The sequence below is a fragment of the Phalacrocorax aristotelis genome, chromosome 1, assembly GCF_949628215.1.
Source record: "Phalacrocorax aristotelis chromosome 1, bGulAri2.1, whole genome shotgun sequence".
In the NCBI taxonomy this organism is placed as follows: Eukaryota; Metazoa; Chordata; class Aves; order Suliformes; family Phalacrocoracidae; genus Phalacrocorax; species Phalacrocorax aristotelis.
The window spans coordinates 179,829,907-179,846,202 of record NC_134276.1 but is presented as its reverse complement, the minus strand read 5'-3'; positions in this window follow the sequence as shown (position 1 = coordinate 179,846,202).

Below are 16,296 nucleotides of genomic sequence, written 5' to 3'. Positions count from 1 at the left end.
TAATCTCTCTCCTTCTCAGCCAAACTCTGCCCTCGGATGCAGCCCCTGCAATCATAGGTTGTGCAGGCTGAGTGTGGTGCTGCCGCCTGCTCCAGTATCCCTAACTCCAGTAGAGACTAACCTGTGCAGGAATGCTCCTCCTCCATGCATGGAGGAAGCGGCTGGGAATGGCTCTTTTTTGCACTTTGCAGCCTGTTTTTCAGATCGGTGATGTGATAGGTAATTTCATCTCATCACATCTCCAGTTTGCCCCAGAGAAAAGAGATCTGCACACCTCTCTGGGATCAAAAGGTTTCCTGGTCCTTGTACAAAACTGGACTAGATAGTAGTACAAACCATCCCAGCACAGGAAAGCATGGGCCATACTAATTTTCTGACTGGGATTCTCATGGTTCACTTATTGCCTGTAAACAGCTTGAACAGACAATAAAGAAAAGCTTCTTTTAAGATATTGGATGCAAAACAGGTGGCCTAAACAGTTCTGATATTAATGATTTATTTCTTATTTTTGAAAGAGAAAAATTTTTTCACTGTTCTGTCTAAAGTGTACAACAGTGGTTTTGAAGATTTATGCAGTGTATGTACATACATTTATGTATGTAAATGTCTAACACTTACAAAACTTGTGTAATTGGCCAACCAACTGCCAGGAAAAAAAATATTGTAAAAAAGGAACATGCTGAAAATGACAGCACAGGGACAAACCATACACGCAAAATGGAAAATAAAAGTGAGTGTTGGGAAATAGCGTGCTATAGTTTGTGATATTAATCATCTTGGGATCTAATATTTCCTATTTAAGTAATCCTTTGCTTTCTAAGTACTATTAAACCTTTGGAATCTATATTTTAGAAGGCTTAAAGCAAAGCATGTATCTACCAAGTGGCAAAGCTTAACTTTAACCTTGTATTTTTAAAGCCAGTGTATTTTATTTTAAAATTTTAAATGTATTTCACACCTTCGATATCAAAGCTGTTGTCTTTGTCTCACGTATGCACACATACTCATAGTAACCTGCTCAGAAATCCCCGGCTTTAAGAAACTGCATATCAAGCAAAACCTAAGGAAAGGTTAGAAATCTTCATTTCTTCAAAGAACGGCTATTGGTAGTGTCTTGTACTTCTTTTCTTACCGTACATACAAATGTAACGTTGGCAGTTTCTGGATTATTACTTTTTATTTAAACAAAAAAGTCAGTTTGATGCCAAATACATTGGTTATCATGAAGTTCCAATTCCCAGTAAAGGAATATTATTAAACTCTGTTTACATTTCTCCATTTAAAAATGTAGGAATCACATGTGTGACAAAGGTGCTACACTTAAGGCAGAGCGGGTCATACTACCTAATGTTTACATTACTGGACTCTTCCCAGTGGAAGATTTTTTTAATGGTTTATAACCCTGTTAGATTTAAGCTGTTCAGCTTTTCCATGCTAGGAGTCCAATCCAGGGTGATTTTTTAATTATTATTATTTCACCAAAAACTATTTAATCACTTCCAAGAAAATGTTAGGGGGAAAAAATGCATTGCTCTGCTAGTGTTAACAGAACCTGCTGACCTTTCCGACAGCTTCTATGCTTCTCTGCCAGATGAAACCTGGTAGTGGGTGCACTTTGTGTCAGGATTCCTTTCTCCTGCTTCTTTGAGAGCTGGACCAACCATAGCCAAGATATAAACACTTCCAGAAACTGTGGTTTACAAACAGTCAAGAAAGTGCAGTTTCCTTCACTTTATGAAACTTCCATTTTAGTAGACAAAAGATCTGACAGGCCTTTCTCCCCACTGAGCACTCTGCAACCGCTTAGTCCTTCCAGCTCCAAGCAAGCCATACATGCACCTTCTCAGAGTTCTTGCAGGTGGCAGGACAGGAGATGTACCTTCCTCACATTGCTGCTAAGCAGGTTTCTCCTTGTTACTGCTCAAAAGACAGTAGCAGGATGTTCCCTGTAACAGTTGTTTCCAAATCCTCCAGTCTAGGACAAAGCTCAAGACTAAAAGTTCCCCATCTGGTATTCTGGGTTCGTTGGAAATAGACTAGTGAAACAAGCAGTTTCGGCAGAAATGTTTCAAAATTTCAAGTTAAAATGCTTTGCAGAAACTATTCGGCTTCCATTAGCTTGCAGGGGAACTCAGAGATTCCAGCAGTATCTGTGAGATGTCCACCAAAAATCTGCCAGTTTGCCTGCCACTCACTACTCCCATGCTGTCCCCTCATTTGTAGCCACTGAGTGAGGATCTCTGTAGTTTGTTCTGTCCCCAAGTCTTACGGAATGCAACCAGCCCCACTTCTACCCTGGGCTGGAGACTGCTCCTATCCCTGATGAACCACCCCTCAGATTTACATGGTGTTGGAGACTCCAGAACTCATGGTAAATGATGACTAAAACTCATTTCTCTCTTTGTAATTTTCTTGGTTTTCACCACTGATAAAATTGAATAGACTCTTCTAACGTGACAAGAAGATCCTTGTCACCAGCTCTGCTCCAGCCAACCAGGGTTGTATTTTGTTTTGGGAACAGTGACATGGGCATCCCTGAGATGTGTTCTTGCAGGACTTTTATTTAGTCAGTATTGTCATGTGCTTGGCTTTCTGTTCTGGTTGAAAATGAAGTCTGTTTCTGAAAACCCAGCTTTTCACAGCTGAAAGGAATTTTTCTGTGAGCTGGGATGGCCAATTCAGTGGAGTGCAAGCAGAAGGAGCAAAAGCCAGAACAGGGGAGTGAGAAAGAGTAGCTGTGGAAGCAATACAGTGAGATGGGAGGTGAGCGGGGCAAAGCCATTACATGTAGTAGAGCAAAGAGCGGGCAGGCAGGAGCGGAAGAGAAGATCAGAACTGTTGTGCAAGAAGGAAACCAGAAAAAGAAGGAATTAATTGGGCATGAAGCCTCAGACTGCAAGGAACTGTGGGAAGATGGGAAGACACTAAGGTTTGGTGAAGAAAGGCTGACTGGAGAGGGAAAAGAGGAGGAAAATTGTGTGGAACAGGAACTAGAGAGGAGAAGGGGACATTAAAGAGGAGAACTGAAAGCAGCTGGACAAGGAGAGCAGGAGAGCAAGATATTGTGGGAGGGGACAGACTGAGATTCAGACAGTGACATCTGGGACAGTCCAAGTAGGATGACTAGAAATGGGCTGACTCTGAAAATGAGCACAGGAAAGAAAGGAACACCAGAATTACGGACACCAGGAAGGAGAAGGAGGTGACACTCTTAATTCTGGAACAAAGCTTGGGAAGAACAGGCAGAGCAGCCTGTGACATGAGCCACACATCCCCCCAAAGTCCTTCCCTAAACCTGCTGGCAGATGCATGCTGTTTCCCCTCTAACCTTGCCTCACACAGAAGATGGCAGTGCACTAACACCATCGTTTACTCCATTAACTCTGTCAGCAAAGGTCTAGCCTTGGATTAAAAGAGAATTACAACGCCCTTTGTGGCCATCACCTGTGTGTTTACTTCCACTGAAGACTGGAGCCACAACTCCAAACCCATCACAACTTAACCAGTTAAAAGTCAAATGCTGAATTTGCCAGGCCAGCATGGTCCCCTGCCTCCCAGTGATGGAAGTCATAAATGGGGAGAGGAGAGTGCTCAGCTTCCTTTTTACTAAATAATGCTAGAAAAAAACATCCCTCTTTTTAAGCTAACTAATTAAAAGTACACATTTAACACCACAAAAGCAAAGGTTAGCAGATGCGCAGGGTAGGGCTGTGGATGACTTTTCCTCCGTGACTGCACCAAGGGACCTATTAATCAGGATTGTGTAGGGAAGGAGACATGAAAACAGGAGGTCCACCTTGGTGCAGAAACTGGAAGGTAGCTGGGGAACTTGTGAGCTTAGGAAAAAAAGAAAAAGAATAAAAGAATTTTGCATTCAGCAGATAAAAGATATGACAGTGTGCAGGGTTTTATCACTCTGCACCTCTACTGGAGTGGTTCCTGTGTGATTTTAGACATGTCGCTTAAACCAAATTTTTCACCATTGGCCAATAGTTGTGTTTCTCCTTTTTATATGTGCTGTCCTCAGTGTTGGTGGTGCAATCTGCGGAAGCACCACTCATCCCCATTGGCACAGGTTTACAACTGCACTCCAGGAAGGAGGGCTTCAAACATGCAAAGAGCTAATGTATAGTATTTTGTAATCAGAAGGTAAGGTCACTGCAAACTGGGAAGCCAAAATTGTCATAATATCTCTTGGCCTCAGATTCCAATCTGTAAAATGCAGGGGAAATCCACCTTTTATCTATATTTCAGAGCAGTTGTGAGGATTTATTAGTTTGTTATTACATATGTGTGAGATGCCCTTAGTGATGCAGCAGCAAAGGACTGAAAGCAGTACTGGGGTCTGGCACTGCAGGGTGCATTGCGCCAAGGGGATGGAACTGGACTCTCATGGCTGTTCCTGGCACATTGCCCTGGGCCAGGAGAAGGAGCTGGGCCAGACCCAGCTGTGCTGAGATAAGGGGGTGAGGGGATGATTGCCCATCCAGCACAACCATCTCACTGCCTGGGGCTCTCTGGAGAGGCTGCTGTCAGTCCCCTGGTTCCCCTCCCCCTTCCTGGGACCTCATGGTTGCATAGTGCATGAGGTGGGTCCATGGGCACCGCTGCCCCTAACCCTGCCCCAGGGAAGCAGTGGGAGAGGAGTGCTGCACAGATGGACCCACACCGGAGCAGGGTGTTTTGATGAAAAAGTGAAAAATAACAACCAAATGATCTCCTTTTCCTCTTATTCAGAAGCAGGTAATAATGATTTGAGTCATATGTTCCAGATATGGGGAAGCACACCCACCACTTGGTTTTAGCAGCTCAAAGTTGAATTTGCAATGGTTTTGGTATCTTCACTTTAAAAATAACCAGAGTGGTGCTTAGGAGTTCACTTAAAAATCTGACATGTCAGAAAGGTCTGCAATGAAAAGTGACTTCTGTGTGCAACCATTATCTTTCTTCCAAGTTTACTCATACTTAGCGCCAAAACAGGTGTCAGCATCTTACCATATTGAAGTCACTATCTGAGCACTATTCACTGTCAGACAAAAGTTCTAACACCTGTCCTCCCACTAGTTTTACTATTAAACACCATGAAGCATTAACATTTATCTCCTTCCTAGTCCCAACTTACTTTCCATGGGCCAGGTTATACCTTACCCACACAGCAGTCCACCATTTAAGGACTCCTACACCAAATGGAAGTATTTAGGAAATATCTCTTGTTCTGCATTATTTGTAATGGGCAGTATTAGTGCATCAAATCATGTTACTTCTAGGTTAGGTCCTAACTATAGGTTCTCCTGAGCCAAAATTACATGGAATTAGTGCAGGCTCTAGCAGTAGTACTCCCACAGCAACCCTGCCGGGCTTCAGCAGTGGTCCTGTCACCCTTAAAAACTTTTTAGAGGCAAACAGGAAATGCATTTTATGTGCAAAGAAGAGAATTCATTGTTAACGTAATTGAAACAAGGAAGGCCAAGGCCCACTTGGAACTAAATCTGACAAGGGATGTCAAGGATAACAAGAAGGGCTTCCACAAATACATCAGTAGTAAAAGAAAGACTGAGGAAACTGCAGACCTGCTGCTAAATGAGGTGGGTGCCCTGGTGACGCAGGATGCAGAGAAGGCAGAGTTACTGAATGCCTTCTTTGCTTCAGTCTTTACTGCTAAGGTTGGCCCTCGGGCATCTCAGCCCTCAGAGGTGAGAAAGAAAATCTGGAGATAGGAAGACTTTCCCTTTGTTCAGGAGAATTGGGTAGAGATAATTTAGAGAAACTGGATCCTCACAATCCACATGCCCTGATGGGATGCACCTCTAAGTGCTGAGAGAGCTGGTAAATGCTGTCACTAAGCCACTCTCCATCACCTTTGAAAGGTCATCAAGGACAGGAGAGGTGCCTGAGGACTGGAGGAAAGCAAATATCACTCCATCCTTCAAAAAGGACAAGAAGGAGTACCCAGAAAACTATAGGCCAGTCAGCCTCACCCCCATCCCCAGAAAGGTGATGGAGCAGTTCATTCTGGAGGTCATTTCCAGGCATGTAGAGGAAAAGAAGGTTATCAGAAGTAGTCAACATGGATTCACCAAGGGGAGATCATGCTTGGCCAATATGATAGCCTTCTATGATGGCATGACTGGCTGGGTAGATGAAGGGAGAGCAGTGGATGTTGTTTACCACTACTTCAGCAAGGCTTTTGACACTGTCTCACATAACATCCTCATAGGTAAGGTTAGGAAGTTAGGTAAGTGGACAGTGAGGTGGATTGAGAACTGCCTGAATGACAGAGCTCAGAGGGTCGTGAACAATGGACCAGAGTCTGGATGGAGGCCCATAACTAGCGGTGTTCCCCAGGGGTCTGTGCTGGGTCCAGTTCTGTTCAACATGTTCATCAATGACCTGGGCAAAGGGACAGAGTGTAACCTCAGCAAGTTTGCTGATGATACAAGACTGGGAGGAGCTGCTGATACACCAGAAGGCTGTGCTGCCATTCAATGAGACCTGGACAGGCTGCAGAGCTGGGCTGAAGGGAACCTCATGAAATTCAACAAAAGCAAGTGTAGGGTCCTGCACCTGAGGAGGAACAACCCCATGCACTGGTACAGGCTTGGCGTTGACCTGCTGGAAAGCAGCTCCGCTGAGAAGGCCCTTGTAGTGCTGGTGGGCAGCAAGGTGACCATGAGCCAACAATGTGGCCTTGTGACCAAGAAGGCCAACGGTATCCTGGGGTGCATTAAAAGGAGTGTGGCCAGCAGGTGGAGGGAGGTTATCCTCCCCCTCTAGTCAGCCCTAGTGAGATCACATTTGGAGTACTGTGTCCAGTTTTGGGCCCCTAATTTAAAAAGAACACATCACTGCTTGAGCAAGTCCAGCAGAGAGCTTCCAAGATGATCAGGGGACTGGAGCATCTGCCTTACAAGGAAAGGCTGAGAGACTTGGGTTTGTTCAGCCTGGAGAGAGAAGACTGAGGGGGGGATCATATCAATACTTAAAAATATCTGGGGGAGCGTGTCAAGATGATGGGAATGGACTCTGATTTTCAGTGATGCCGACTGACAGGACAAGGGCAATAGGCACAAGTGGGAACACAGGAAGATCCACCTCAATATGAGAAAATTCTTCTTTGCTGTGAGGGTGACAGAGCAGTGGAACAGGCTGCCCAGAAAGGTTGTGGAGTCTCCTTCCCTGGAAACATTCAAAACCCACCTGGACATGGTCCTGTGACCCCTACTCCAGGTATACCTGTTCAAGCAGGGGCGTTGGACAAGATGATCTCCAAAGGTCCCTTCCAATGTCTACCACTCTATGATTCTGTGATTCTGTGAAATCTTAACAGTGCAATCAAGACATCAGTATTAGCACAGATCTAATTATTATGGGAAAAGAGAGAAAAAGTAAATTAAGAGAATTCTGTTACAGAGGAAAAGCTTCAATAAGAATTATACACTTAAAATTCCTATACACACACCTCCTGGCTGTTGCACCTTTCTCTGGCGTTGTGCTCAGCTTTCCACTGCCCCTCAGTGTCCTGATGTTGATGGTTTCAGTCTAGGTGATATGAGTAATCCACAGCCCAAGTCTGTCCAGGGAGAAATACAGTGCTGGTTGTGATGGCTTCTTCTTCTTCACTCTAGGGTCTGCATGGAGTCATTTTCATATTCTACATGTTGCTTTTCTTCATGGGTCTGCAAGTCTGCTTGCAGACTTATCTGATTTTCTTACACATGGTGTCTTTTACATGTGTTAGATGTTTTTTGTTGTTGTTCTTGCTGTCTTGGTTATCCCTAAACCCAGTTTTGCCCTGTTCCAGCCCTGCATTTATGTCATCTGACCATTGGTGAGTTGCTTACAACTGTGGGGTCTCCAGTGCCAGGTGTTATTGCCCAGTCCTGAACTTCTCAGCACCTCATCTTGTGTCCCTGCTTCACCACACCCCCACTGTCATACCAGGCCTGTGTTTCTCCATATAACATCTTTATGTTAGTCACAAATACCCCATTCTACACAGAATAACTGCATGTAACTACTGCTTGTATAAAACAATGATTGTATCATTGATCAGCGAATTAAAACAAATTTAAGGCATAGAATCATAGTATCACAGAATTGTTCGGGTTGGAAGGGACATTTAAAGATAATGAAGTCCAAATCTCCTACCATGAGCAGGGACATCTTTCACAAGATCAGATTGCTGAAAGCCCTGTCCAACCTAACCTTGAACACTGTCAGGGATGGGACATCCACATCTCTGGGCAACCTCATCACCATCAACGTAAAAAAATTGTTCCTTATATCCAGTCTGAATCTACCCTCTTTTAGTTACCCCTTGTCATGCCACTACAGGCCCTTTCTCTGCCTTTCTGATAAGCCCCCTTTATATATTGAAAGACATTCCTGGACCCTTTTCTTCTCCAAGCTGAACAACTCCAGCTCTGTCAGCCTTTCTTCACAGAAGAGGTGTTCTAGCACCTCTGACTATTTTTGTGGGCTTCCTCTGGACCCACTCTAACAGCTCCATGTCTGTCTTGTGCTGGGAACCCCAGAGCTGGATGCAGTATGTGTGTGTTCTCACAATAGTGGAGTAGAGGAGGACAATCACTTCCCTCAACCTGCTGGCCTTGCTTCTTATGCAGCCCAGGGTATTATTGGCTTTCTCAGCTGCAAGTGCACATTGCCAGCTCGTACTCAATTTTTTATCCACCAGTATCTCCAAGCCATTCTTTGCAGGACTGCCCTCAATTCATTCTTCCCCAAGTCTATACTGATACTCCAGCTCAGGTGCAGGACATTGCATTTGGCCTTGTTGAACTTCATGAGATTCACATGGGTCCCCTCCTCAAGCCTGACAGGGTCCCTCTAGATGGCATCCTTTCCCTCTAGCGTATCACCTCTGCCACTCAGCTTGGTGTCACCTGCACACTTGCTGAGGATGTGCTCAATCCCACTGTCTATGTCATTACTAAAGCTATTGAACAGTAGCAGTCCCAGTATGGACCCCTGAGTAACACAACCTGTTACTGATCTCCATTTGAAAATTGAGCTGTTGATTGCAACTCTTCAGATGCAGCCATGCATCCTTATCAATCGAATAATTCCTTATACATCGAACAGTCCATGCCCCAGACCCTTACTTCTCCAGTGTAGTGGCAAGAATGTTGTGTGGGACCATGTCAAAGGTTTTACAGAAGTCCAAGTAGATGACATCAGTAGCTCTTTTCTTGTCCACTGACACAGCCACTCCATTGTAGAAGACTACCGGATGGGTCGGGCATGATTTGCACTTGGTGAAACCATGTTGGCTGTCGCTAATCACCCTCCTGTCACTGATATGCCTTGACATATCTTTGAGGAGGATCTGTTCTATGATCTTACTGGGTACAGAGGTAAGGCTGACTGGTATTTCTCAGGGTCCTCCTTTTTACCCTATAAAAACAATAGGTGTGATGTTTCCCTTTTTCCTGTTACTAGGGTCTTACCTGTCTGCCATAACTTTTCACGTAAGGTGGAGAGCGGCTTAGCAGCTACATCTGCTAGTTTGCTCAGGACCCTCAGATGCATCTCATCAGGTCCTGTGGACTTGTATATGTTCAGGTTCCTCAGATGGTCTCAAACCTGGTGTTCTCTTACAATGGGTGGGTCTTCATTGCCCCCATTCCTGCCTTGAGATTCGGGAGCTCAAGCGGTGTGGGAAGAGCAATTGCCATTGAAAATTGATGCCAAAAAGAAATTGTTGAGTACATGGCCACCTGATTCAAAAAAATTGCAAGCAATTCAGGCAGGTCAAGACAAGTTCAGACAAAGCAAGTCCTGAGGCTTTGTAAAATCAGTGTAAAGCCTGCAGCCTGTTCCTAGGAGTGGCAATACTTTATTTTACAAGGCTGCAGGGCCACACAAAAACAGGGATCTGTGTAACAGGGTCAGCACAAAAGTATTTCACCAGGCAAACATGAATGTCCAGATAGTCTTTTGGCTGTTGCACCATTGCCTGAGAAGATCTGATTCTCACATACCTCACATATCCACTACTTCCTGAAGTCAGTAGGAAAATAGCCATTAATTTCAGCTGACTTTGTATAGATTTTTATTCTTGGTGCAATAATGTCATCAGAGTCAAAAGTGAATCTTTGGGGATTGAATGTGCCTCCTGTACACAAGATGGTTCTCTGTGCCTACAGACAAAAGGTTTATAAGAGGTCAGGAAGCTGTGCTGCCCACAGGGCACATCCTGCCCCTATTAAAAGCAAAACAAGAGAATTCAGGAACAGTCATTTAAAAATAACAACAATAATGGTGGTGATGATGACAACAACAGCAACTATCAGGGTATTTTCATTTTGCAGTAAACTGCTGTCTTTCTGCAAAGATGAGTTCTGCAGCTGCTAACCTGTGGGTAGCTTTAGTCCAAAGCCTTTGAATTTAAGGTGAGTAATTTTATTATGATGATGAGGCAGGAACTCATTTTGAGTGAAGCAGATGATGAGTAAGCTGAAACAAGGCAGTTTTCAAGGAAACACCTCAGTCATACTTGACCTGGTGCAGCCAAGGAGGTATAAATGACTTTGCTGGGCTTCTCAACAAAGAGAAATGCATAACCACAGGAAGCAAGCACCCCATTTCATGTTAAGAGTTTATTCTTTTTGCACCCAAATGCTTCTACAAAGAAGGTACAGACAGGGAAAACCAGAGGGTACCCTTTTCACAGTGGGTTTTATTTTACAGTAAAGAAGAAACAAGAAGTCCCAGCCCAGCAGAATTGCTATGGAAATCAAAGCCTCTGCCTCTGTGCCTTTAGCCGCTGTTACAGTTACAGTTCTTGCTTATTCCTCTGCTGTTTTAACAAAAGGTAAAACATTTGACAATACACAAAGTAGCAATATGGGGAAGTTGCTATATGAAATTATTTTTAACCCACTCATTTTTGCACAAATGTTGGGTTTTTAAAGGAAAATAAGGGCATTGTCCATTTGAAGCCTGTGGTGCAGATTTCTAGTTACACATTCACAGCATGGAGAGCTTCCAAAAATAATTTCCTCACATCAAGACCTCACAATCAACATATTAAATCTTCAGATCCTTTCCCCAGTGTGGGGGAACAAAATCTACCAGCAGCTGCTATTTCAGAGGGGGTGTTGTGTAGTCTGCTTGAACAGTCCTTGCCACCTCCTCATCCCTGCCTGCCCTCCATCAGCAGACACTTTCCCTTGCACTGACATAACTGCAGCACCAGGCTATATTCCTGGACCAAGACTGCTCAGCTGCCTCTCGTCTTTCTCTAACTGACTGCTGCTCAGCTTTCAATGCTGCCTAAGTGGATTTCACTGACATTTCATAGCTCTTTGCGGTAGAAATTTATTAGTTACTTTCTGTCATTCAGATGTTTGCTGTATGGATGTACCATTCTAGTAGCAAAAAGAAGGGGCATCTTAAACTAAGTACTCAGGGTCTCCTCCCGTGACATAGCTGTCACACTGGCAAAGATGAGGTTTCTTCTACCAGGGAAATACTTGCTGAGAAAGTCTGTTATTGGTGGCCTATGAACAGGTTTGCCTGATAGCCAGCCAAGCCTTTCAGCATAGCCAAAAGCACCTCTTCCCACTCCTGAGATCTCTTGTTTGCAATGTCATCACCTCCTGGAAGAAAGACTTCAGACAGGAAAGGCAGAGGAGGTCTTTTTGATGAATTCCTGGATCTAGGAAATATCAGGATGCTGTACCCTGGCTATATGCCCCAGGCTTTTCAGAGGGTGCCCAGGGTGGCAGGGGAGGACCACCGTGCTGGGCGCTGTGGTCAGCCCTCTGCACACCTGAGCTCCACACTGGCAGAACATCAGTCCATGGCTTTGAAGTAGTTCCTTCAAAGCTTTTTCACAGGTTTCTAGATAAATTTGCCTGTGTACTTGTCTTTGGCAGTTCAGCTTAATCTGTCTTCTCCTTTCCTAAGATACCCTGTATAAAATCATATGAGAAATATCTCCCCAAAAGCTTTATAAAATTTTGCAGAAGCAAACAAATTACACCCGGCAGCAGGAAGATACCTCTTCATTAGTTTTCCTTCCGGAGGAGCCAGAGAGCTTAAAATGAAAGTAAAGGCAGCAGGGAGAGTGCATTTCCACATTTCCCTTTCTCTACTAAAGAGGGAGCTAGAAAGCTGAGTGGTTTTTTTTTTTGATGGGTTTTTTTTGATGGGGTTTTTTTGGTCGGTTTGTTTTTTTTGTTTGTTTGTTTGTTTGTTTTTAACTAACCTCATAACCATTAATTCAATTAATTTTCTATCATTCTTTAAAATAATGGGATAGAAATAATTTTACTTGCATTCAGTGGTTCTTTTAATCAACTTTTAGACTGTCAGAAAAAGAGCTGAGTGGCAAAGTGCTAATAGAAAAAACTTAATGAATAGATGTTTGATTCATCTCCAGGCTTGACTTAAATGTGGCATATGTGGTTTACTGTAGCTACTTTTTATGGATTTTACATCTTAAAAATAATAAGTAGAAACAAGGGAAGCTTTCCTAAGTGCCATGCCAATATTTCCACACTGACATTGAAGGTCAGATGTATTTCTGCAGTAACATCCCAGCTCCCCCGCATACCTCAATAACTCCCAGTCTCTGAGGTGTCAACTTGTTGCCAGAGAAATTAAAATAATAGTGTAATTTGAACACTGTACACAGTTCAGATCATGCAATTCTGAAATTGGAATACATTCAGAGAACAGCAAGATATGTACAGTACTCATTGTATGTCAGCACCAGGGAGAGAAAAGTATCATTTAAGGTAAGGAAAGTCCTGGCTGAAGAACAAATGGATAGGAATTGTCTTTAAATGTAGTTACATTAAAAGATGACTCCTGAAAATTAGAGCAGCCTCCAGCCAAACAGGAGAGACAGGAAGGTCATTACTTCCAGAATCCAATATCACCATGTACAAGCATTTATGAAGAAGATAGGTGCGGTTTCCACCAAAACAGGCACTAGATACAATTACATCAGAAATCCCTTCTAATCCTTATTCATCAAAAAAGGGATTTTTTAAAAACAAAATTAATGCTAGCATTGGGATAAATAAAAGGGTCATTCCCAAGAGATTTGACTACTGATATGTACATGTCTTTTAACCCTTTATGCTGTACATGCCAGAGGTGAGCCCACCTTGGCCTTCTAGGATGGACTATTATTTCTACATGGAAATTTCTTCCCTGAATTTGAAATGGAGCTTATTAAAAAAGAATATGAAGCCACTTTGTTTATTAATCTTACATACTTGCGTCCTGGGGAATTAACTAAATTTTCTTCCACTATTCTGGTAGAGATGCTGGTTTTCAATTAATATAGGCATCTAACTGAGGGAGGAAGCTGAAGAAGGCTAATAAAAATATTATCAATATTTGTTTTGTTGGATGTAACATCAGCAAACCTGCTGACCTGTTCTGTGTTTTCCCCTGGTCTTTTGCCAATTATTTTATACTTTTCTATTTCCATTTCTCCTTCTAAAGATGGAAGTAATAGTTCCTGCCATCTCCTGTAAAGTGCTGTGAAACCTGGCAAAGCAAACTGTAGTGTCTGAATTAGAAGTTTCTATTTCCTAGAGCATGTCTGTTCAACGAAAATCCCATCTGTAAGGTGCTGTAGATTTAGCACCTGATAAAGAATGGCCAAAAGTCTCTGGAATTTCAATGTGGTTCACCTTGAAAGAAAATAAGTGGCAGTAAAATCAACCACACTTTTAGGTTTCTTGAATAAGACAGTCAAACACTTCCTCTTTCAGGGATGAGCTATGAACCTATTCTACCCTCTGTGAGAATCTTCACACCTTCCTCTAAAGAAAGATATGCTTCAAATTATTACCTTTCCTGTTGAAATTGTCTGACTTATGCAAGTGCTGATCCAGTTATAATCATACACAATCACTTTTAGGCAATTTTCTCTTAGTCTGGTGTGGTTTTGCATGCTGCAAAATCTTTTTGGGTAGTTTTAAAATGGGTTTGAAAGTAGGCTATGGGAGTTGAATGCCCTGATAAAAGTGGAATTTGGATACTTTGTATGTTCCTCTGGAATTAAGGTATTATGGAGAATTATTGAAAAATCATTACAAAACTCTGGAAATAATCTCAGAAATACACTTGAATTCTCCCAGAAACTCTGCTGGCTTCTATAATGATTTATCTGATGGGCTTTGTTCTCTTCAAATCAATGGTTTGTGCTGTTAGATTTTGTTTACATTTGATTCACTACAGAGGATATTTATTTCAGAAAAAGCAATATCCTAACATAAAAACAACACATTACCCAAAAAGGTATTGCTTGACTTGACTGGACGGAAGCAATTAATAAGTCTAGGCATGGAATTTATTACACCCTGTGACTGTGACACAAATAATACGCCTTTTAAATTTAAAAATAAAAATTAATTTCTTTTCCGTTTTACTATTTTGATGTTCCTGTTGCTGCTTCACTCTAGGCCTGATTCAAAGTTTACAGAAGTAAAGGGATTGCTATCCACTGAATTCAGGAGGTATTGAATCAATCCCTAGTAGATTTATCAGAGACACAAAGCTTTTTAATAATGTTCAGAAAACCTAAGAAACCTAAGTAGCTGCCATATATGTCTTTTTGTGGTCAATTAGCACATACCCTTGCTGCCACAAAGGTTGCATGAGACGAAGTCTTGGGTTTTTTCTCTCTGTGACAAATGAGATCCTGTATTGTAGCTTGAAACTCTACTTGAAGATACTGGATGAGATTTTCCTGCTGCAGTTAACTTGCCCATCTAAAGCAGCCAAAGAACACAGGAAGTTTCCTCCTCTGGTTGAGAAATTATCCCTCATTTGCAACTGAACTTCTTTGCTCCAATAAAGCATAAATATTATTTGTATAGTACAATGCACTACTTCACACTAGTAAACAGCTAGAAAAAAACTTAATTACTGCTACTACTCTCTGACCATTTGAAAAGGCAAAGAATTGCATTCTAATTCTTTGTGTGTATATGAGCTGTCTCAAAAGGCATTTTTTTTGATGTTTAGGGGCTTTTAGAAATTCATATTTAGATATCTTCAGATATTTAGGAGACAGGAACACTGAGCAATCAGGTAAAGGAGGAGAAAATTGTAAACAAACAAGGAAGATGCCCAAAGATGTGGCATTTTAGAAAATGTGACCCTTCGCATTTCTCATCCTCTTTGGCTGGCAAAGCCTGTTCCTGTGATCAGGTGGTAGCTGTGGTTAGTCTCACATCTATACCATGGATTTTTATGATTTCCTGAGGAGAATCTTTGAATTGATCAGTCTTACTCAGCTAGAAACATTGGCACCTGCCTTTGCACGGCATGCCTTTGTCTAGTGCATTCTGACCTCCTGCAGGCCTTATACACCTCAGTCTGTCGCATGTACCGTATGCTGGCTCAGCTAATCATATGTCAGGTCCTTATAACCATCATATTATTCATCTTTGGTTTTTGCTAAGGTCAGGCCTGCTGTCGTTCCTCAGCTCATTAAGGCTATGCCTTCCACAGTCAGTGGAAAAATGCTTCAAAAAAGATGGTAATCAGGTGAATTGGATTCCACCTGGAAAGGTGGAGATGTAATTGTCAAGAAATTCTATTTTCCACAGAAAGCAATGGGATGGATTACTGGTACATTATGAGTAACCAAAACAGGCTACTGGGGTTTTTTGAGGTGTTGGATTCCTGTACTTCACAACGGTTTTATGCAGCTGCCGGCACCTTGTGGTTGCCTTTGGCTGGAGACTTCATGGTTGTTTATCCCAAAATCTCTCAGCCCCACGCTTGCTGGTGCCATCCAGTCAGGTCAGATGTTCTGGCTGACCAAGAGTTTGAGGTGAAACCTTTCATGCCCCTTCCCTCTGCCATGAGCTTGGAAGTCTTTTGAGGGGGCTCATATCCTGCACAAGAGTGCCCAAATTCCTTGGTCTTTTCCTGTTGCACTTAGGCACCCAAATTCCTGCCTTTTGAAAGACAGGTGTGGAAAGGGAGGAACAGGTTGGTCCTCGAAAGCAGCTGCCCAGGTGTGTTTTGCAACATCTAGTACAAATTTGATTTGGGGGTAACCTAAGCTAAGTTTTTTCTCTAACATTTTTAATTGAGTTTGTTTGTTAGTTTGTTTGTTTGTTTGGGTTGGTTTTTTTTGTGGGGGTTTGGTTTTGTTTACATTGCAAATTGAATTAATAAACTTTGCCTTCATAAATATTCTCATAATGAAATCTCAAAAAATTATTTACAGAGCTCCTGAAGGCCATTGTTGGAGAAGTAAGCAAACCAGCAATTTTCAAAGATAAATAATTGGCAATT